General features: G+C 46.6%; 1 protein-coding gene across 7 annotated transcripts in view; it reads left to right on the top strand.

Annotated features, from left to right (window-relative positions):
* Positions 1-18,754, top strand: part of MAPRE3 (microtubule associated protein RP/EB family member 3) — a 1,726,857-nt gene that overhangs the window by 421,366 nt on the left and 1,286,737 nt on the right. For 5 of the 7 annotated variants that reach the window (XM_069605544.1, XM_069605539.1, XM_069605545.1 and 2 more), the window contains one exon: positions 15,829-15,882. The exons of the other annotated variants lie outside the window; for them this stretch is intronic. The gene's annotated coding sequence lies outside the window, so the exon portion shown is untranslated. The remainder of the gene's footprint in view (positions 1-15,828; positions 15,883-18,754) is intronic. 7 annotated transcript variants of the gene reach the window in all.

The raw sequence follows: 18,754 nt of genomic DNA, 5'->3' as shown, positions 1-18,754 counted from the left end.
GCCAAAATCCTAGTGGCACGACTGCTCCCTTTGATGCCCGCGCTAGTGCTGGGCGATGAGGCCGGGTTTATCCCTGGGCGCAGCACAACCTATGGCATCAGGAGGCTGTTCGGCGTCATAGAGGTACTCGATCCAACACAACAAGCAATAGCGGTCCTCCTTGACGCCGAGAAGGCCTTCGACTCTGTCGAATGGCCCTACCTCTTCGCGACACTTAAACAAATGGGACTCTGGAACTTCTTTATCAAACTGGTCTCGCTGCTCTTTAATGACCCACGATCCTACATCACATTCGGTAATACAAAATCCCCCAGTATCAGACTAGAACGCGGTACCAGACAAGGCTGCCCCCTATCAGCCCTAATTTTCGCCTCGATAATGGAACCCCTCGCCTCAAGGCTGCGATCCCACCAACTTCACAGAGGCATCACTCTAGGACCCCATAAACTAGTAATTTCCCTATATGCCGACGATGTCGTCCTATTCGTCAATGACCCTCAAACTAACCTCAAACCGATAATGCGAGAGGTGATGAAGTTTAGCAATATCTCTGGCCTTAAAACCAACCACTCCAAATCAGTGATAATCCCACTAACATCGAGCACCTCTAAGTTCCCAGATGACCACGGCTTTAGATGGGAAACCTCCCAAGTCCGGTACCTGGGCATCTATATGTCCCTTAATCACAGCTATATATTTAAAGACAACTATGTGACAACGCTAGGGTCTCTCCAGGCACGCGCACATAGATGGAAATCACTCCCACTAACACTCTGGGGCAGAGCCTCACTGATTAAAAATGGTGATTCTCCCCAAACTCCTTTATTTATTTACAAATATGCCACTATTATTACCGCGGTCCTACCTCCAAAGAGTTAAAAGCCTTGTTCTCGAACTACTGTAGGCAGGGAAACCAACCAGCAAGGGTAGCTCATGCAACACTAATACTACCAACGTCACAGGGTGGCCTCGCACTCCGAGATATAGAGATACTACTGGGCGGCCCAAGCACAATTCCTAAGTCACTGGTACACAACATACTTTATCCGACCGCACGTACATGTCTAACGGCCCTCTCATTCCCCAACCTACTAAGAGCTTTCATTATTAGCCACATACCAGTGCCACACAACATGATGAACACTGTCCTATCCACATGCGCCATCTGGAAGAAAATGGCACAGAAATACGGTGTGCAAATAAGATTCTCCCCCCTGCTGCCAATTACATTTATTCCAGGTATCCCCCTGACAGCCGAAAAAGTATCATCTATGGCTTAACAAAGTCAACTTCCAATCTCTTGGTGACCTCTTTCCCGAAGGCACATTTATAACTCCACAGATGGCCAGAGAGCCAGGTGGTAACTCATCACTTGACGCATTCATCTACTTCAGGCTACGCTATACCTTGCAATCCTTGTTCCCATCATTCCCCCAGCAACCAGAAATATGGGATCTATTACACAATGCAATCCAGGCGAAGGGGGAAGGGAGACTAGTGTCAATGATATAAAAGTCCCTGTTAACAGACACAGTATCCGTCGGCCCTCAAACAAAATTACACTGGGAAGCAGCTATCCAAACCACAATACCTGAGGAAGGCTGGGCTTAGATTCTCCGGCAAACTCAGAAAGTTGCTATAAACACACAATTTAAACAAATCCATTTCAAGTTTGTGCACCAAACCTACTACACCCCTGGCAAAAAACGCAGATATCATCCAGAACTGGCGGCACAATGTGAAAGATGTGGCACCGCAGCCGCAGACTTTCTCCATCTCGCCTGGAACTGTCCCGAGATATCCAAATTCTGGACTCCGGTCCTGCAAACAATAGCTGATATAATAGGAGAAGAGCTCTCCCCACTCCCGGCGGTAGCCCTCCTAAGCTTGACCAAATACTTACAGCCCTCGTCAAGAAAACTAGCAGCCCTTCTCCTGGTGTTGGCGCGCAGGAGGATCGCTATGACATGGGGTCGAGGCTCAGCTCCTATACTGGCAGCCTGGAAAAAAGACATTTTGTACTATCAGGATAAGGACACAGAATGTTTACGAACACAACCCCTTCATGCACGACCCCCCGACATCTGAGGTCCCTACATTGCATATCTACTCTCCAACTCAGATGCCTCCGATTCTCAATCACAGTCCCCATAAACACGGAGAATGGACAGGAAAAAACCAGCAGCAAGTCGTAAAGCGAATCGTGATAAAGGACAAGTTAACAATAACACTCGTTATAAGTACTGTTGTAGAGGGGGGGAATCAAGAGCAGTGAACACTGAACGGCGTAAACGTTTTTGATTGCACCTTATTGGTGCGAATGTGTTTGTGTATGTAAATTCCAAAAATAAAGTTTAAAAAAAAAGATTATGGCATACTGCATTTACTTTGTTCCTCATGTACGTTTGGGCATGCACCCCATGCAAGAGTGGCTCAACAGCCAGTGGTGTCCGGCCAGCGACAATGGGACGATCTAGTGGTTGTCTCGGCAGCCCTCGTTCTCTCTCTGCAGTGATTGTAGAGGAAAAACATTTTGAAGGGGAAAACCTTCACCACCCCTGCAGTAGAAGCAACTCTCACGACGGACGCATCTCTCATGGGGTGGGGGGCTCGCCTCCTTCAGCAGACAGCGCACAACGTTTGGTCCCCAGCAGGCAGTAGCATCCAACCACATCAACCTGCTAAAGCTGTTAGCGGTGTTCAAAGCACTGAAGGCCTTTCAGACACAGTTGCAGGGAAAGACGGCACTGATCCTCATGGCCAGCAGCACCATGGCCATGTACTACCTGAACAAGCAAGGGTGCACTCACTCTCCAGGGCTATCCAAACTGTCCCAGAACATTTGGAAATGGGCTCTCAAACACAGGATGTTCCTTTTATCTCAACACGTTCCAGGGGAACTCAATCTTCTGGCAGACGTGCTCAGCAGAGACTTCCCACTGCCCTTAGAGTACTAATGGCGACTAAACGAAGACAGTCTCCAACGTTTTTGTAGAATGGGGCTTTCCAGAGATCGACTTGTTCACAACTCTGGAGAACTCACAGTGCCTAGATTATGCCTCCAGGTACCCTCGGAACCGATCCAAGTGGAATGGTCTCTGGATAACCTGGTCAGGGAAATTTGTTTATGCTTCCCCCCCGCCCCCCGACTCCCCTACTCAACAAGATTGTACACAAGATGCACCAGGAACCAGTCACTGTGATATTGGTGGCCCCGATGTGGCCCCACCAACCCTGGTTCTCCCATCTGATGGAGATGTCTCTCTCTCCTCCAATGAAACTACCTTGCCCATACATACAACATGCTATCTCAGGACAAGGGGGAACACTTCAACCATGCCCACAGACTCTCAATTTAGCGGCCTGGCTCCTGAGGTCATAGAGTTCGGCATCTCCAACTCAGAGATGCATGGATATACTTAGAGAAGCAAGAAAGCCTAACACCAGGCATTGCTACTCCAATAAATGGAAACACTTTGTCATCTGGTGCAATTCCAAGAGCATCAATCCATTGACTGCTCTCCTACTCATATTGCATTATACCTGACTCACCTACTAGACTCCGGTCTAGTTTTTAATTCCCTGAAGGTTCACTTCTCTGGACTCTCAGCCTATACCATGTCCCAGCGAAAAGTGTCGTGGTGGAAGATGCCAGCAATGAAAGCTTTCATGGAAGGGGTTACAATAATGAATCCCCCTATTTCTAACCCGCCTCCCGGATGGGACCTAAATGTGGTATTAACCAAACCTATGAGGTCTCCCTTTGAACGTATGCACAAGGCATGCCTCAACGCACTCACTTACAAGACCGCCTTCCTTGTGTACTTCAATAAGGAGAGTCGGTGAACTACAGGCCCTTTCAATTCTAGACCCTTTTGTCACAATTCAGAGATAAGGTGGTTCTGCGCACTCACCCTCGGTTTGCACCCAAATTTATTTCTAAGTTCCATGTGAACCAATCAATAGAACAACCCACATTCTTCCAGAACCCCACTAACGTGGCGGGAAGAAGCCTACACACACTGGATGTGTTCAGGGCAGTCATGTACTATCTTGAAAGAACTAAACCACTAAGGAAAACAAACCAGTTTTTCGTTTCAGTGGCAGCTGGTAGAGAAGGGATCCTGTCTCTAAATCAGCCATTTCTAGGTGGATTATCAATTGCATTGCACTCTGCTACACTCTTGCCAAGAGAGATCTGCCATTCAAGTCTATAGTACAATCTACTCAAGGCACTGGGGGTTCCATAGCATTCATTGCAAATGTTCCTCTGAAGTCCATTTGCAAAGCAGCAACCTGGAGTTCTGTGAACACCTTTACAAAACACTATTGTCTAGGCACTCACTCTAGGTCTGATTCTCAGGTGGGACAAGCAGTACTAAGACATTCTTTTTCCCTACTGTTCCTTCTCACATCCCCCCACCAACTCCAGGTACTGCTTGCTAGTCTATGCACAGGATGTGATTGTAAACAGATTCACAAGCATCAGAAGACATGCAATATTTACAGTGATAGCATTTCTGATGATTGTATCTGCTTAGATTCACATACGCCCACCCTTCCTCCCTGCTCAGGTGGATGGATCATAGACATCTTACTACTTCTTCTCTCTTACTGTAATCACTCACGATAATCATAAGGCTCCCTTCCGACAGAAAAAATACAATCTGAGGGACCTCGATGCGTGAGGAATTTGGGGTACACTACACATCACGCTACGGATAGTGTTACAGGCATGCCCATGTCGACATGCCCTTTAGATCCTCGAAAGACCAGATGCAATACTCTGCGGTTACTACTAGATGTCAGACTATATGCACAGCATGTGAATCTAAGCTGATACAATCATCAGAAATGATATTATGGTAAGTAATGCATGTCATATAATTTATATAGGCTTGGCTGAAATAAAATTGAATACAGCAAGTTTCATAGAGTAGGGCGACCATTAGTGTACGTACATTTAAGTTCAAATGTTGTTTTTAATGATGAAGTGAGTAAATTGCCTTGAATAGCTACTTAGAGTTGATGCTGGTCAGAACTATGCAAGTATGACACGTTGTTAAAGTTGGTTGAGCTAATGTATTGTCTCCAGCGATTATTGACCTTGCTGGATGCCATACAAAATTAGAATATGCTATGGTATGTCAACTTTTCTAGAGCGCATGGTTATTTCTTAAATATCCTGTTTCTAGAGCTGATAGGAAATAAGAATAGTGCTATCGACAACTCATCCATATCATTTATTTGTTCAAAAACGGCAGGGATTTTCAATGCCTGAATTGTAAAACAGTGGTCTCGCTATATGAAAATTGGAACCGCGCGATTGCGGCTTGACGTCAACTTAGTTCTATTCCATACATTGTATGCCATTAAATACCTTGTGTTCTCACAAACAGAGATAATGATACAACACCAAAGCTGTAGCAATATCCAGTTATAGCATTCTCCAATCCATATTGATTTTTGGATGACAGACAGATTATCATTTTGAAAGGCATAATATGCACATATCACTATATGCACTGACACATATATAGTATCCACTAGCATTACCTTTTCAGTGCCATGAAGATGTGAAAAAACGTTTGATAATAAGAGGTAAAATGATCCGATTAATCTAAACAAAACCCATGAAATTCGGTGGATGTGGCAAGTGTTAACATCTTTACTCGGAGACCACACCCCATGTCATTTTTCATCTCATTGTTAATCCTTGATATGATTTCATGTATGTGCTTGTGGGCTGAGCAACTGGAGGAACTCTGAATTAAGATGTTCATCACTTCTCACACTCATTGAATTTCAAAGGTTCTTCAGCATGGGATCTGGCATGGATTCACATGCTCATGAATATTCACCGTCGTCAGGCTGGGAATCCTTTGTGATAAGAAAAAACTGTTTCACTTTCACTTTAAAACTGTATTTCGAATGGATTGTGTCCTCTTCATCTTAGATATAGCCTTACCTTCAGCTTTGCTGCTTTGGAAAAAATGTTCTCCACCGGAGGGCGCTTTCTCGAGTCTGCAGCGTCGATGTCCCTCGGCGGTATCCGTCGAGCCCCAACGTCATCTGCAGTATAAATGGCTTGAGCCGCGCCGGTTTGCTTCAGTTCTGTTTTTCCAATAGCTTTCGCTTCGTACCAAGAAAACGGCGCTTCAGTTCTTGTTAAATAATGTCTTCATTATCAAACACTTCTACGCCTAAAACTGACTTCAAGAAATGTCAGAAATGCGATAAGAAGATGTCGATAACAGATCCCCATCAAAATTGCCTCTGGTGCCTCGGTTCCGACCATCGGATAGACGAGTGCGGTTCCTGTCAGGCGATGACCGATAAAGCGGTAAAGGAACGTAGAGGTAATGTGCAGTGGGGGAGGAGTTCTCGAAGGCTTCTTCGAGAGGAAAGTAAGGCTCAGCTGAGTCTAGTGAAAGACGTCATAAATTGAAGAAATCAAGGTCGAGGAGTAGGTCTAGGAAGACGTCTTCTTCAAAAAAGTCAACAAACATGATTCCCCGAAAAAGTGAGAGGCCTTCAGAGCCTCAATGTTAAAAATCTTTGAGAATGCGGCCCAGACCCCCTAAAAGACATCTATTGAAAGCCATGCCCCTGCTCATGCTAAAAGAGACAGGGGAAGATCTAAAACAAAAAGATCCGATGACAAATCATCAAGGGCGTCGTCAAGGGGATCCTGCCAGACACCTCACAAAAAGCGCCTACCAGTGCAAAAACCAGAGGCAAAACTCGCTAAAATGGCGTTGGATACTCATCCACCATTAAAATCCTCATCGAATGCTTCCTTGAAGCCTTTCTCGAAGACGTCTGAGTCCAAGGTGTCGGCAGGCCACTCGAAGACTCATAAGTCGGGTACTTCTTCGACGGTGTCGAGGGTTCCTTTTACGGCGTTGATAACTACTTTGACGATATCAAAGGCTCCTTTGACTGTATCGAAGCCTTTACTGTTAATGTCGACTCCATCAACGCCATTGTCGACGTCTTCGTTTATTCCTATTACTAAATCGACTTCTGTGTCGAAGGTAAGGTCTATGCCACCGGAGAAGATTTTCCATCCGGTAAATGGACAGGATTTTTTCAAACCCATGTCATCCATTTAGGAGGAGAAATCCTCAGAAGAAGAGGATGTTTCACCGGCTGGTGTAAAGTTTGGGACAAGGGAAGTCCCTGAGGATTTAATTGACCCTCATTCAAAAATGGCAGACCTATATGAGAGCCTACAGACAGCAAGTGGGCTGGACACATCTCCAGAGTATGAGTTTGAAAAACCTGACCCTGCTGATCATGCAGATGCAGGATACAGGAGATTAATGAATAGATTAACAGAATTTATCGGATGGAACAGAAATTCCCCTAGAGGATGATATGACAGACATCCTTTCGGGGGGACCTCAACAAGACCCCGTACTGCCTTTTCACATAGCTGTGCAAAGGAAGGTGAATGCTACATGGGAAAATGCTGTGTCAGCTCCTGCAGTAAATAAAAAATTCACATCTAAATACAGGCCGTCTTCTTCAGACCCTGAATATTTAAGAAAACATCCATCACCTGAAAGTCTAGTTGTTCAGTCGGCCACGTCTACTAGGAATGCAGCATACCCTACTATTCCCCCGGACAGAGATGATAAAAAAAGGTACGCATGGTCCCGTAAGATTTTTTCTTCGGGTAGCATGGCATTGAAATCTACAAATGTAACTTGCACCCTTGTGTCACATCACGGCAGAGATGGCGGGTATGGAATCGCTGGCGCGGGATCGCTGGCGTGACAGTCCGTCATTGATTTTCCTGCTCAGCGATCCCTGCGCCGTCCTGGACGTTGCGCGCGTATGAGGCCGGAGGTATAAATTCCACCACTTCCGGGTTACGTGCGCGTTGCAATGTTCCGGGTTTCTTCCAGTGTTGCTGCCACTCCCGTGATTGTTCCCGCTAGCATTTTTTCTTGTCTTTCTTGCCTTGCTAGGGTTACACTGCCTCTCCCTTGTTTTCTAGTTAGCTTTTTCCCTTCTTTTCTCCCTGTTTGCTGCCTTCCTTCCTTCCTTTTTCCCATCCTCCTTTTTTCCGTCCTTTGTTACTCCCTGGTACCTTGTTGGATCTGCTGGTTACTGACCCTGCCTGCTCTCCGGACTGCCTTGGCTACTCCCTGGTACCCTGCTGGATCTACTGTTTTACAGTCCCGTGTTACCTACCGAACTGCTTTGGTATTACCTGGTACCTCGCTGTGCTTCTGGTTCCAACCGGTGCCGGTTGGACGGTTGACTCTTCCACCACCTACCATTCTCCAGCGCTTCAGTCTATTTCGCAATTCTACCAGAAGGAAGTCTTTAGGGGTTTTTTGTGCCGTTGGCTTTTTCCCCTGGGTGGCGCTCCCAGTGGGTACGCCCCCGTTGCCCCTATCTTAGTGGCACGGTGGCATCCTATCGAGGGCGTCCTTATCTTCATAAAAAAAAGGAGAAGCCTTCAAGACACAAGGAAGGAAAACTTAAGAAGAAAGTGAGGAGTTGGGGGAAGGGGGTGAATCTGCTTTTTCCTCTGAAGAAGAAGATATAACCGACGTTATTGACACCTTGCAAGATTTACATACACCCTGTAGGACTGTATGACAGTGGCAGCTGAACATATCCCTGATGGTGAGGAACGGGAAGTTTTTCTAGCCATAGTTAAGGATGGGAAGGAGGCTATGGGGGAATGCCTCCAATCAGGTTTGGACACTGCTGACAGAATCAGTAGGTCCATGGCATCTAGTACGGTGCTATGCAGATTTGCGTGGCTGAGAAAGTCAGGCTTTGCACCGGATGTGCAGGACAGGCCAGACATCTCAATGTGCCATTTGACGGCTTGAGGTTGTTCGGCAGCAAGGCGGATGAAAGTTTGGAGAAGCTGCAGACCTCTAAAGCAGCAGCAAAGTCACTTAGTGCTGCAATACGATGACCTCAACAACGCCCCTACACAGGCTCATCTTCCTGAAGGCGTCGTCCCTTTCGATTTTATTCCTCATTTGGAAAGGGAAGGGGACAGGCCAGTCAAAGAGGACAAAGGAAATCCCCTCGGATGTGAGGAAAAGGTGCTAGATCTGCCTCGGCAGCAAGAAATCTCCCATCAGCCGCTACTGCAGCTGCCGCAAGGCCACTCTGAGGTTTTGACCCACAAGACCCCGGTGGGAGGCAGAATCTCTCAGCATCTGGAAGAATGGCAGGGCATTACTTCAGATGCTGGGCACTGGAAACAGTATCCCAAGGTTACTGCCTTCCTTTTCAAAAGAAACCTCAGAATCACCCTCCGGCATAAAACTCTACAAAATTCCAGACTCGCTCCTTGTGCAGGACATTGTAAGCTTGCTAGAGAAAGGTGCAATAGAATGTGTACCTGTATTGGAGAGGAACAGGGGTTGGTACTCCCCATACTTTCTAATCCCAAAGAAGGACGGAGGATTGAGACCCCTCTTGGACTTAAGAAACTTGAACAAGTTCCTCAGGAAAGACAAGTTAAAGATGGTTACCCTTTCTCAGATCCTTCAGGCTCTCCAACTCCTGGACTGGTTGGTATCATTGGTGTTGAGACTTGAGTGTCGTGTAGGCAGTAGAGGCCTCCGTCCCCAAATGCCGCACAGGGAGAACTTAACGCAACTCTCTGTGCAGCCGTTGAGGTCACAGGCGAAGATGTTCGAATGTCCAAGTCCGGGAACGCGAACCTCGGGGACCCCACACTGCTGCAAGAAAATGCGGATTAAGTACCAAGCAAGAAACAGTACCTACAGTATTAGAATAACTGGAAAGGTCTTACCAGTCAGGGTCAAGGAGGGGATGAGGAACCTAGTGGAGAGGTCCGGGACCCACGTGGACGGCAGTACCCCAAGAGGAGTAGGCTCAGTTCGCCTGTCAGCAGAAGCTGTGGAGCTGTGAAACTGTGAGGCAAGGAGTTCAAAGAACCAGGGTGCAAAAGGGTGATCCAGGAGGCAGTCCAATAACAGTCCGTGGTCGAGAGCCGTGTATCACTGTGCAAAGAAATCCGAAGGGGTAAATCCAAGAGGAGTCCAGTAAAGCAGGCCAGGTCGATTCCGTGAGTGATCCAAAGATGATTCAAAGTCCGTAGCGCCAAACAGAATGCAGAGCACAGCTGAGAAGCAACGAATACCCAGGTTTCCGGGTTTATGTACTCGCGCTTCTGGTCACGTGATGCGTGGCATGGTCACGTGATCGGGCAAGAGCATCACGTGACCTCACAGTCCCGCGATGCGGAAGCACAGGGTTAGCCCTTCGCGATCCTATGCGCCAAGGCAATTGCCAATGTAGGAACGGCCGTAGTCTGACAGCCGTCCTATTACGGACCAGGCGCGGGTGTGCCCGCAAGACGTGTGTGAGTCCACGTGAGTCCCGGGGAAGGGGGGAAGTGAGAGAAGGGCGGGACTGGGGATGAGGGAGTGCCCTGGGGACCGCATGATGAGGGATCGTGACAATTGGACCTTCATGATGCTTATTTTCATGTGCCAATCCATCTCAAGCACAGAAAGTACCTAAGGTTCGCGATTGGCAACTCTCACTATCAGTTTCGAGTTCTGCCATTCGGATTGAAATCCGCCCCAAGAGTTTTCACCAAGCTTATGGCAGTACGGCAGCGAGTCTCAGCAGAGGGGGAATTCACGTTTATTCCTACCTGGACGCTTGGTTAATCAATGTACGTTCTCCAGAACAAGCCCAGGAACATCTAAGCAAAACCTGCCACTTCCTACACAGACTGGGCTTCTCTCTGAATTTCAAGAAGTCCAATATGATACCATCACAAAAACTCCAATTTATCGGAGCAGTTATGGATACCTTCTCAGGCAAAGCCTCGCCTCCCGGGGAGAGAGCTCACCACATTCTGCAGATGGTAACAAAGTTCCAGAATGCCCAGCATCTACCGGCCTTCGATTTTCTAAGGTTGCTTGGTCTTATGGCATCCTGCATTTTTCTGGTGCCAGAGGCCAGATGAGGATGAGATCCCTACAGTGGGCCCTCAGGACTCCATGGTCCCAGTTTTCAGGGGAGATGTAAGATCTTTTGCAAGTCCCGACCAGAGTGGCACAAGATCTGCAATGGTGGGCTTGCAACAAATATATCCTCAGGGAGCATCTTTTTTGGAAACCATGGCCGGAGATAGCGGTAGTGACGGATGCCTCACTCACGGGGTGGGGAGCCCACACCAACAAACTGACAATCAGCTGTCGTTGGTCTCCATCAGAGTCCAAACTACACATCTACCTATTGGAGCTGAGGGCAATCAGACTAGCGCTGAAGGCCTTTCTGCCCTCTGTACGGGGAAAGAACATCCTGATAATGACGGACAACACAGTGGCCATGTACTATCTCAACAAGAAAGGAGGAGTAGGGTCACTACCACTGTAGAGAGAGTCAATACAGCTCTGATTCTGGGCAATTGAAGAAGGAATCTTTCTAACGGCAATTCACCTAGCCGGAGAGCAGAACACGGCGGTGGACGCTCTGAGCAGGCAGTGCACAGTATCCCACGAATGGGAACTAGCTCAGGAAGTCCGTCAAGAGATCTTCGCCCTTTTGGGAACCCCACAATTGGATCTGTTCGTGACCGGTGCCAACCAGAAGTGTGAACTCTACTGCTCAAGGGAATTTCCCCCAAGAGGAGCTCTAGGAGACGCGTCCGTGGTGGACTGGGATTTTCCACTCCTGTATGCATTTCCTCCAGTCCCCGTGATTCCTCAAGTAATCAGGGGGTTAAGAAAGTTCGGGAAATCCATGATCCTAATTGCCCCAGATTGGGCCAGGAGAACGTGGTACCCGGACCTTCTGGACATGTCCATCTGCTCTCCAATACGTCTTCCACAAAGAGAGGACCTTCTCTCGCGAGAGTAATGTAGGGTTCTCCATCCAGAGGTCAAGACACTCGGCCTTCATGCATGGTTTCTGAGAGGCGGAGATACAAGGATTGGGACCTCCCGAATGACAAAGTCCTTGTACCGCTGCCATTGGAACAAATTCTGCAGCTGGTGCAGGGACAACAATATAGACCCTTTGCTATGCAAGCCACTGGAGGTGTTTTCCTTTCTACTGTACCTAGTCAATCCGGGGCTCCAGGTTGGTACTATTAAAGTTTATTTGGCGGCGCTATCCATCTTCAAGCGCTCATCTGAGGAAACTTCATATTTTAAGATACCTTTTGGTAATAGCATTTCTGAAGGGACCCGCCATCTCCTTTTCAGGTTCTCGTTTGGGACCTCAATCTGGTGTTAAAATTTCGTTTTTGTGCACCATTTGGACCACTCCATTCATGTCCCTTAAGGGTACTAACGTTCAAGACCAACTTGTTGGTGGTACTAACTTTAGCCCGTAGAGTTAGTGTGCGAGTGAGTTGCAGGCATTATCTAAACCACCATTTACAGTATTCCCCAAGGACATGGTCATCCTGAGGTTTAAGCCTTCATTTTTTCTTAAGATCATTTCAGATTTATATGTAGGACAAAAGATTGTGTTACCCACCTTCTATCCTCTACCTCATTCTGGCAAAGAGGAAGAGAGGTTGCATAGATTATATCCACGTAGAGCTCTTAAGTTTCCTAATTTCTAGATTGTCCAAACTTGGTCTGGATGATCAACTATTTATAGGTTACAGTTCACAGACTGGGTCAGGCTGTAACAAAGCAGACCTTATCCAGATGGATTATTCTGGCAATTTTCAGAATGCTACGGGCTGGCGGGAAAAGATCGTCCAGAAGGCTTGAGGGCCTATTCCACCACAGGCCTGGCTGCTTCTGCTCTGCAAAGAGGTGTTCCTATTAAAAATATTCGTGAGGCAGCTATGTGGTCTACAAAACACACTTTCACAAAGCATTATTGTCTTGATTCTTCCCGAAGTCAGGATGGAAGCTTTGGAAAAGCTGTCCTCCATTCTGTTCATTGATCCCTAAATTCGTACTCCCTCCACTAAAACAAACACTGCTTTGGGAGTCTATCAAAGATGAGGAATACGTGGGAGGACCCAATCCATTCGAAGAACAAGGTACTTACCTCTTGTAACGTTCTTTCTGCTGGATGTTCCTCCCGCGTATTTCTCATCGCCTTCCCCACAGTAGAATTTCCCATGCTATTACAGCTTTCACTCCTTCAGAGCCTAGTGCGCTCAAACCCGTGTTGACGCAGGTAGTTCTGCTGGAGATTGACACGAAAAAACAGAACTGAAGCCAACGGGTGCGGTGTGTTGCCTTCGATGACATCATCCTCGAGACCGAGGCCCCTCGAGGGACATCGAGTCGACTGCATCGAACGCACAGCGCCCTCTGCCGAAATTAGTTTCCCGGATTAGCTGAAGCTGGATATTGAATATCAAAGATGAGGAATATGTGGGAGGAACATCCAGTCTAAAGAACGTTACCAGGGGTAAGTAACTTGTTCTTCTCCATACATAGCGACTCACATGTGCTAATATTGATAGCACTCCACATTTCCATAGTGGCCAACATGATCCGTTCCAATCTGTACATGCTTATGCAATCCTGTTTTTTCTTTACATTCTAGAACTTGCACTTTTGGATATTAGCAACTATGCAATTTAATAATGAAAAGTACCTCCATTATCAAACTACAGTACAACACATATTGGCACCTTCTTTTAAATAATGACCTGCCTTCTGTCAAAACTGTATCAGACCTTTATATTACACTTGTGTGAGGAACCTGAGGGCATCCTCACTTCTGTTCTCACGATATCCTCTTCTCAGGGGGCCAGGGAAAGGCCATCTCTTTTGGATCCCAGCCCTGGGGGTGGATATGTGAGATAGGATCACGTGGGTGGAGGAGACTTGGGAGTGTGCAAAGGACATCCTTAGCTGAGACATGGTATTCCCAATTTCCCTTTCACCACGTTTTTGTCCGTCCTTTCTTTGTGATCCCCTAAAGTATTCCCCAAAGTGCGCCAGTATGGTACTGGGAAGAAGAAGAGAACACCTAAAACAACCTCACTTTTTAAAAGCAAACACCTATCAACCCCAGTCAGGTACTAGGACGTGGAGGAGGACCACAAGATCAAAACTGGACTACTGCTTTACGGATGAGGGTTCTAGTGCTTTTTGGAACCGGAATGGAGGCGGGAGCTTTAAAAGCAGGAATCCCGAAAGAAATGGAGTCAGTTGTGGGAGAAAGCCCACAAACTGCTGGGTGCAGGCAGACCTCTCCGGTGTGGCGGTGTGGCAGGAGAAGCGCTCAAGACACGTGGAAAAGTGCAGCACGTATGCAGCGGGAAGCAAATGTACAGGACGCTGTAGGCCAGTGGTAAGCTGTTAGACGGAGGCCGGCGAGACCGAGGAAAATGGTTGTGGGAGTCCTGCTTTGCCGAGGAAGCTCTGCTGTGTGTGCCTGAGCCACAGAAGACAGCTGGGAGAAACCTTGAGGGACCGCGCGGAGGAAAGGAAACCTGTGACAGCGGAGGACCTCGCAAAGGAGCTGTAAGACCGACTGGTGAGTGGAACCAGAAGGGGGGGGGGGACCGGGCTGGCAGGCGGTTATGGAACTAAACCTATGGACATTAATGTATTTGAAAGCATTTTGAATACCGAATGAAAGCAAGCTGGAAACACTCTTGCATCTTGAGAGGAGCGAAAGAAAGAGTGTGAATCTTAATAAAAGAAAGTTTTGAACTGCATTGAAATAATGTACTGCATTAACTGAAAACAAGTGCTAGCAAAGCCAAGAGAGCCCAAAGAGTTGGATGCATGATATGAAAAATACAGCATTGACCACAGCCAAGAAAATGCAAAAGAACTATATATTATAAGGAAACTAGCATTGACAAAAGCCAAAGGAAACAGAAGAAAAGGTGATGGGTTCATGGTGGCTAACCAATTCGCAATACAGTGTCAGGAGAGTGGGACACATGTGGCTGAGGCAAGCCTCACTGCTGAGAAGCAGTGGACTGGTGTTAATGGAAAAGCAGTCAAAGAGGGGTGCTGGTTGTGTGACTTGTAATCGGTGGACTGTGTGGTCAAACAACTGCGCCTAGACTGGGGGCCTGTGAATGGAAAAACGACTGAAACGACCTATGAAGAAGCTTCTATGGTGCAAAGACCTTGTTGTGATTTTTGAAGTCAAGTGTTGTTTTGAAAACTGGAAGATTTGAACTCTTGGGGAAGGGAACCCCTTTGTTTGGTGAACTACTTTGAACTTGGGGAAGGGGAGCTGATTACAAAAAAGACGCTCTGAACTTTGTTTTGAATACTATTCATTTTGATGCTGACATCCCTACACATTGTGTGCAGTTAGTTGTGAGGGCAAGTATAGGTTTTGGACACTGACTGATGTTTAACTTTGGACTTCCTGACAAAGACCATCATTGGTTTTCTTTAGGTCAGGAAATCCTTCCTTACCATAGTGCAAGTTCTTATTCCACCCTGCCTACTTCACTGCAGCACCCATCCCAATCGCTCATTACTTTTAAAAGTACCGCTGCTTCCATACTGAATGTCATGTCCTACGACTTTTACTGTATGTTACTAATTAAGGCATTTTTAATTAAGGAATTGTTTCCTGGTATAACAAATAATCCCATATATTTTTCAAAATAACCTGCCTTCTATCAAAATCATACCTTACTTCCTATTATTAAACTATATTATACAACCTTCCCTTTAACTTCACTTCAACTGCAAGTGGATTTCTATGCTGCAAAACATACTTCACTGAAGCAGCCATCACAATACTTTATTATTGCTTTTATAATTACTTCTGCTTCCATTATGAATGCCATGTACTACTACTTATACCAGTGCACAATTTGTACACTTGGCAACTACCTTTCTTTTACATTTACAGAAAAAAGATTACCAAAGAATCTTACAGAAGAAAGAAAACTTCAATTTCTGCAAAGTAGGTATATTAATGTGCCATGTATGTTGCAACAATTATAATAACATAACTTTCTCTGTCGTCCTGGCTCTCCCTCCTGCCCAACTGGTTGGGAACGCCTGCATGCGCAGGCGTGCCAGAAAAGCTGGCTGTAAAAGATAGCTGTCACTTTAGAATCTTGGAAGATGATCCTCTCCTGGCTCTAGCATGTTTGTCCTTAGCCTCCGGACCAACTTGTATGTCCGCGCCCTCATGCCTCCGGGTCCATTGCTGCGCTATATAAATCAAGTAAAGCGAAAGGCCTACATCACCCGCGCATCCCTCCGCACCCACACCTTACTCACGTCACCAACGTTCCACACCCAGTTCCTGTATTCCCGCCTACAGGGAGGGTTGGGATTTTTGCTGTGCCGCGACTCCCTTTTTCGGGGCGTTCCTTTTTGCTGTCCATCCCTTTATTGCTAGTGATTGGTTCTTTATTTTTCTTTTTTTTTCAATTTGTGGTGCCTCCCTCTACACATGCAATATGCAACGGGTTTCAAGCACTGCATCCATTGCTGGAAGCATTTTTCTGCCGCCGATCCCCACCATGCCTGCGTCCGCTGTCTGGGTATAAATAACCTGGTGAGTAACTGCATATTTTGCTGTGGAATTCTCCCAAGGTCTCTGCGGACTCGTCTTCTCTCCATGTCCGAGCTGGGACCAGTACCAAAGATGAGAGAAGACTTTGTTGGGAACAGGAGGGAGGCCGACATCGGTAAGAGTGGGGAGTGTACCTTCAGGTAAGGTACTAGTTTCGGCACAGGCCATCAGTACCCATCAGTACTGAGGAGTACCTCCTCAGTTTCTGAGTCTTCACATGACCATTCAGGGGAAAGCCCCTGGCCTATTCACCTGAAAGTACCTCTTGGTGGGAAAGCAGTAGTACCTCCAGGTGGGAAAGGGTCTCAGAAGACCCACCCAGCACCGGAAGAGTTATTTACTCCGGACAAAATAACAACGGTACCGGGTAAACCCTCTGTTGCCTCTGTACACCGAACAGGCAAGGGTACGTGCAAAGAGGCTTGCGCCTCCGGGTTGATTCGGTCCACTCTGATTCCCCTGGACAAAGCCAAGTCAGCTTCTGCATGTAAAACCTCTGGTTCTTTGGTACTGAAAGAAAAGGTTTTACCCTCTACTACCGCATTTAATCTTCAAGCTCCTCCGTACCGATTAATCCCATAAATCCTCTCATAAGAGGGATAAGCACTCTCATTCGAGATCTAGTCCAGTACAAAATTCTCCATAAAAGCACAAACTGAAGAAATCTCCCATGGCTTCTGTCTCAGGCTCGGTACAGGAGAGTCAGAAGGATAATTCTACTCTAATTTCAAACTCTGAAGGCTTTGCTTCAACATTTTTTATGGTTTCACCAGACCTACTCTGGTACCAATACAGTACCAATACTCTGGTACCAGCTGGTTCAAGACAACATTCAGGTGCTTAGACCCGTGGTGATGAACATCTATAATCCTAGCCACCTGCCTAATAGGGCTGACACTTCTACTTCTCCTATCAGACTAGAAGACCCTCTACCTAGCCCTTCCCAAAAGGCGAACAGCATCACCAATGCAGTGCTGAAAACAATGCTTTCTGAGCCCTTCCTAGAGGTTTTGGCTCAACACATCAAGGACACAATGTCACCCATGTTACCTCAGGAATTTTTACCCATCAACGCTTTTCAGAGTCTGTCAGTAGCAGTGGATAATGACGACACTGCTCCTCCACCCAAAAAACTGAACATTTCAAAGGACTCTAACTCTGATTCAGAGGAGGACACCACTCAGTCACCATCCAAGGTGTTCCATGACATTGTAACTAAAGCCATGCAGGCACTAGAAATCATTCCAAAGGATAAGCCTGAAACGGCTGGTGTTTTTGGGAAACTGCCATCTCAGCAGTCAAAGGTTCCATTTGCCATGGAATTGTCCATTCTAGAACAAGCTATAGCTATTTGGGGAAAGCCTCACTCGATCCACACATCTCCAAGGCCCTAGATAACAAATACAAGGTGCCTAAGGACGAACCCTTCATACTCATGGGCAATCTTCCAGCTCAATCTGTAGTAGTTTCAGATGCCCTTGGCACAAAGGCTAAAGGCCCTTCTCCATCTCTAGCTTCAGTGCTAGACAAAAATGCAAAAGCATGGGAGACCCAAGGTAAGAAGTCTTACACCACCTCTACCTTACAACTTAGGCACGTTATCACTGCGAGAGTTCTGGCGGGATTTAATATCCTTAAATGGGAGAATCTTGAACGTTTCACTGATATGTTCCCTCAGGATGCCGCAGACATAATTTCATTCCGGATTTCGGAGGGCAGAGCAGCTGCTTTCCAACAGCTTCAAGTCGTCGGATCTCCCTGACACAACTGCAAGGGCAGTCACTAGTGCAGTCTGCATGCGTAGGCACGCATATTTGTCTGTCTCTTCCTTTAGCAAGATATCCAAGAGAAAGTGCTCAACCTTAAATTTGATGGCAAAACATTGTTTGATCCATCTACAGATGAGGTCCTACAGAATTGTATGACCAGTGTCACAGCAGCTACATAACCTGTAGCTCAATTTTGGTGAAACAGCGATATCACCAACATTTTAAAGCATTTAAACCACATACACAAGCAAGGAAATCGTGGTTCTGCCACATCTGCTAAATCTTACTACTCTTCTAAAAATATAAGATATAGACCCAAGACTAAATCGGCCCTCCCTCTTCCTTGAATTCTGCTCAAGAGCAAAAGAAGTCTATTTGACTTCCCTCCAGGCATGTACATACCATCCGCTCTAACCATCAAGGATCATACATCCCGGTATCAGGAATGCTTTCCAACTTCCTCCATTTTTGGAAAAACATTA

The sequence above is a fragment of the Ambystoma mexicanum genome, chromosome 4p (assembly GCF_040938575.1).
Source record: "Ambystoma mexicanum isolate Mex_15411 chromosome 4p, UKY_AmexF1_1, whole genome shotgun sequence".
NCBI classification, from domain to species: Eukaryota; Metazoa; Chordata; class Amphibia; order Caudata; family Ambystomatidae; genus Ambystoma; species Ambystoma mexicanum.
The sequence above is the reverse complement of the archived record's forward strand: the minus strand, read 5'-3'. Positions and strand labels throughout refer to the sequence as shown.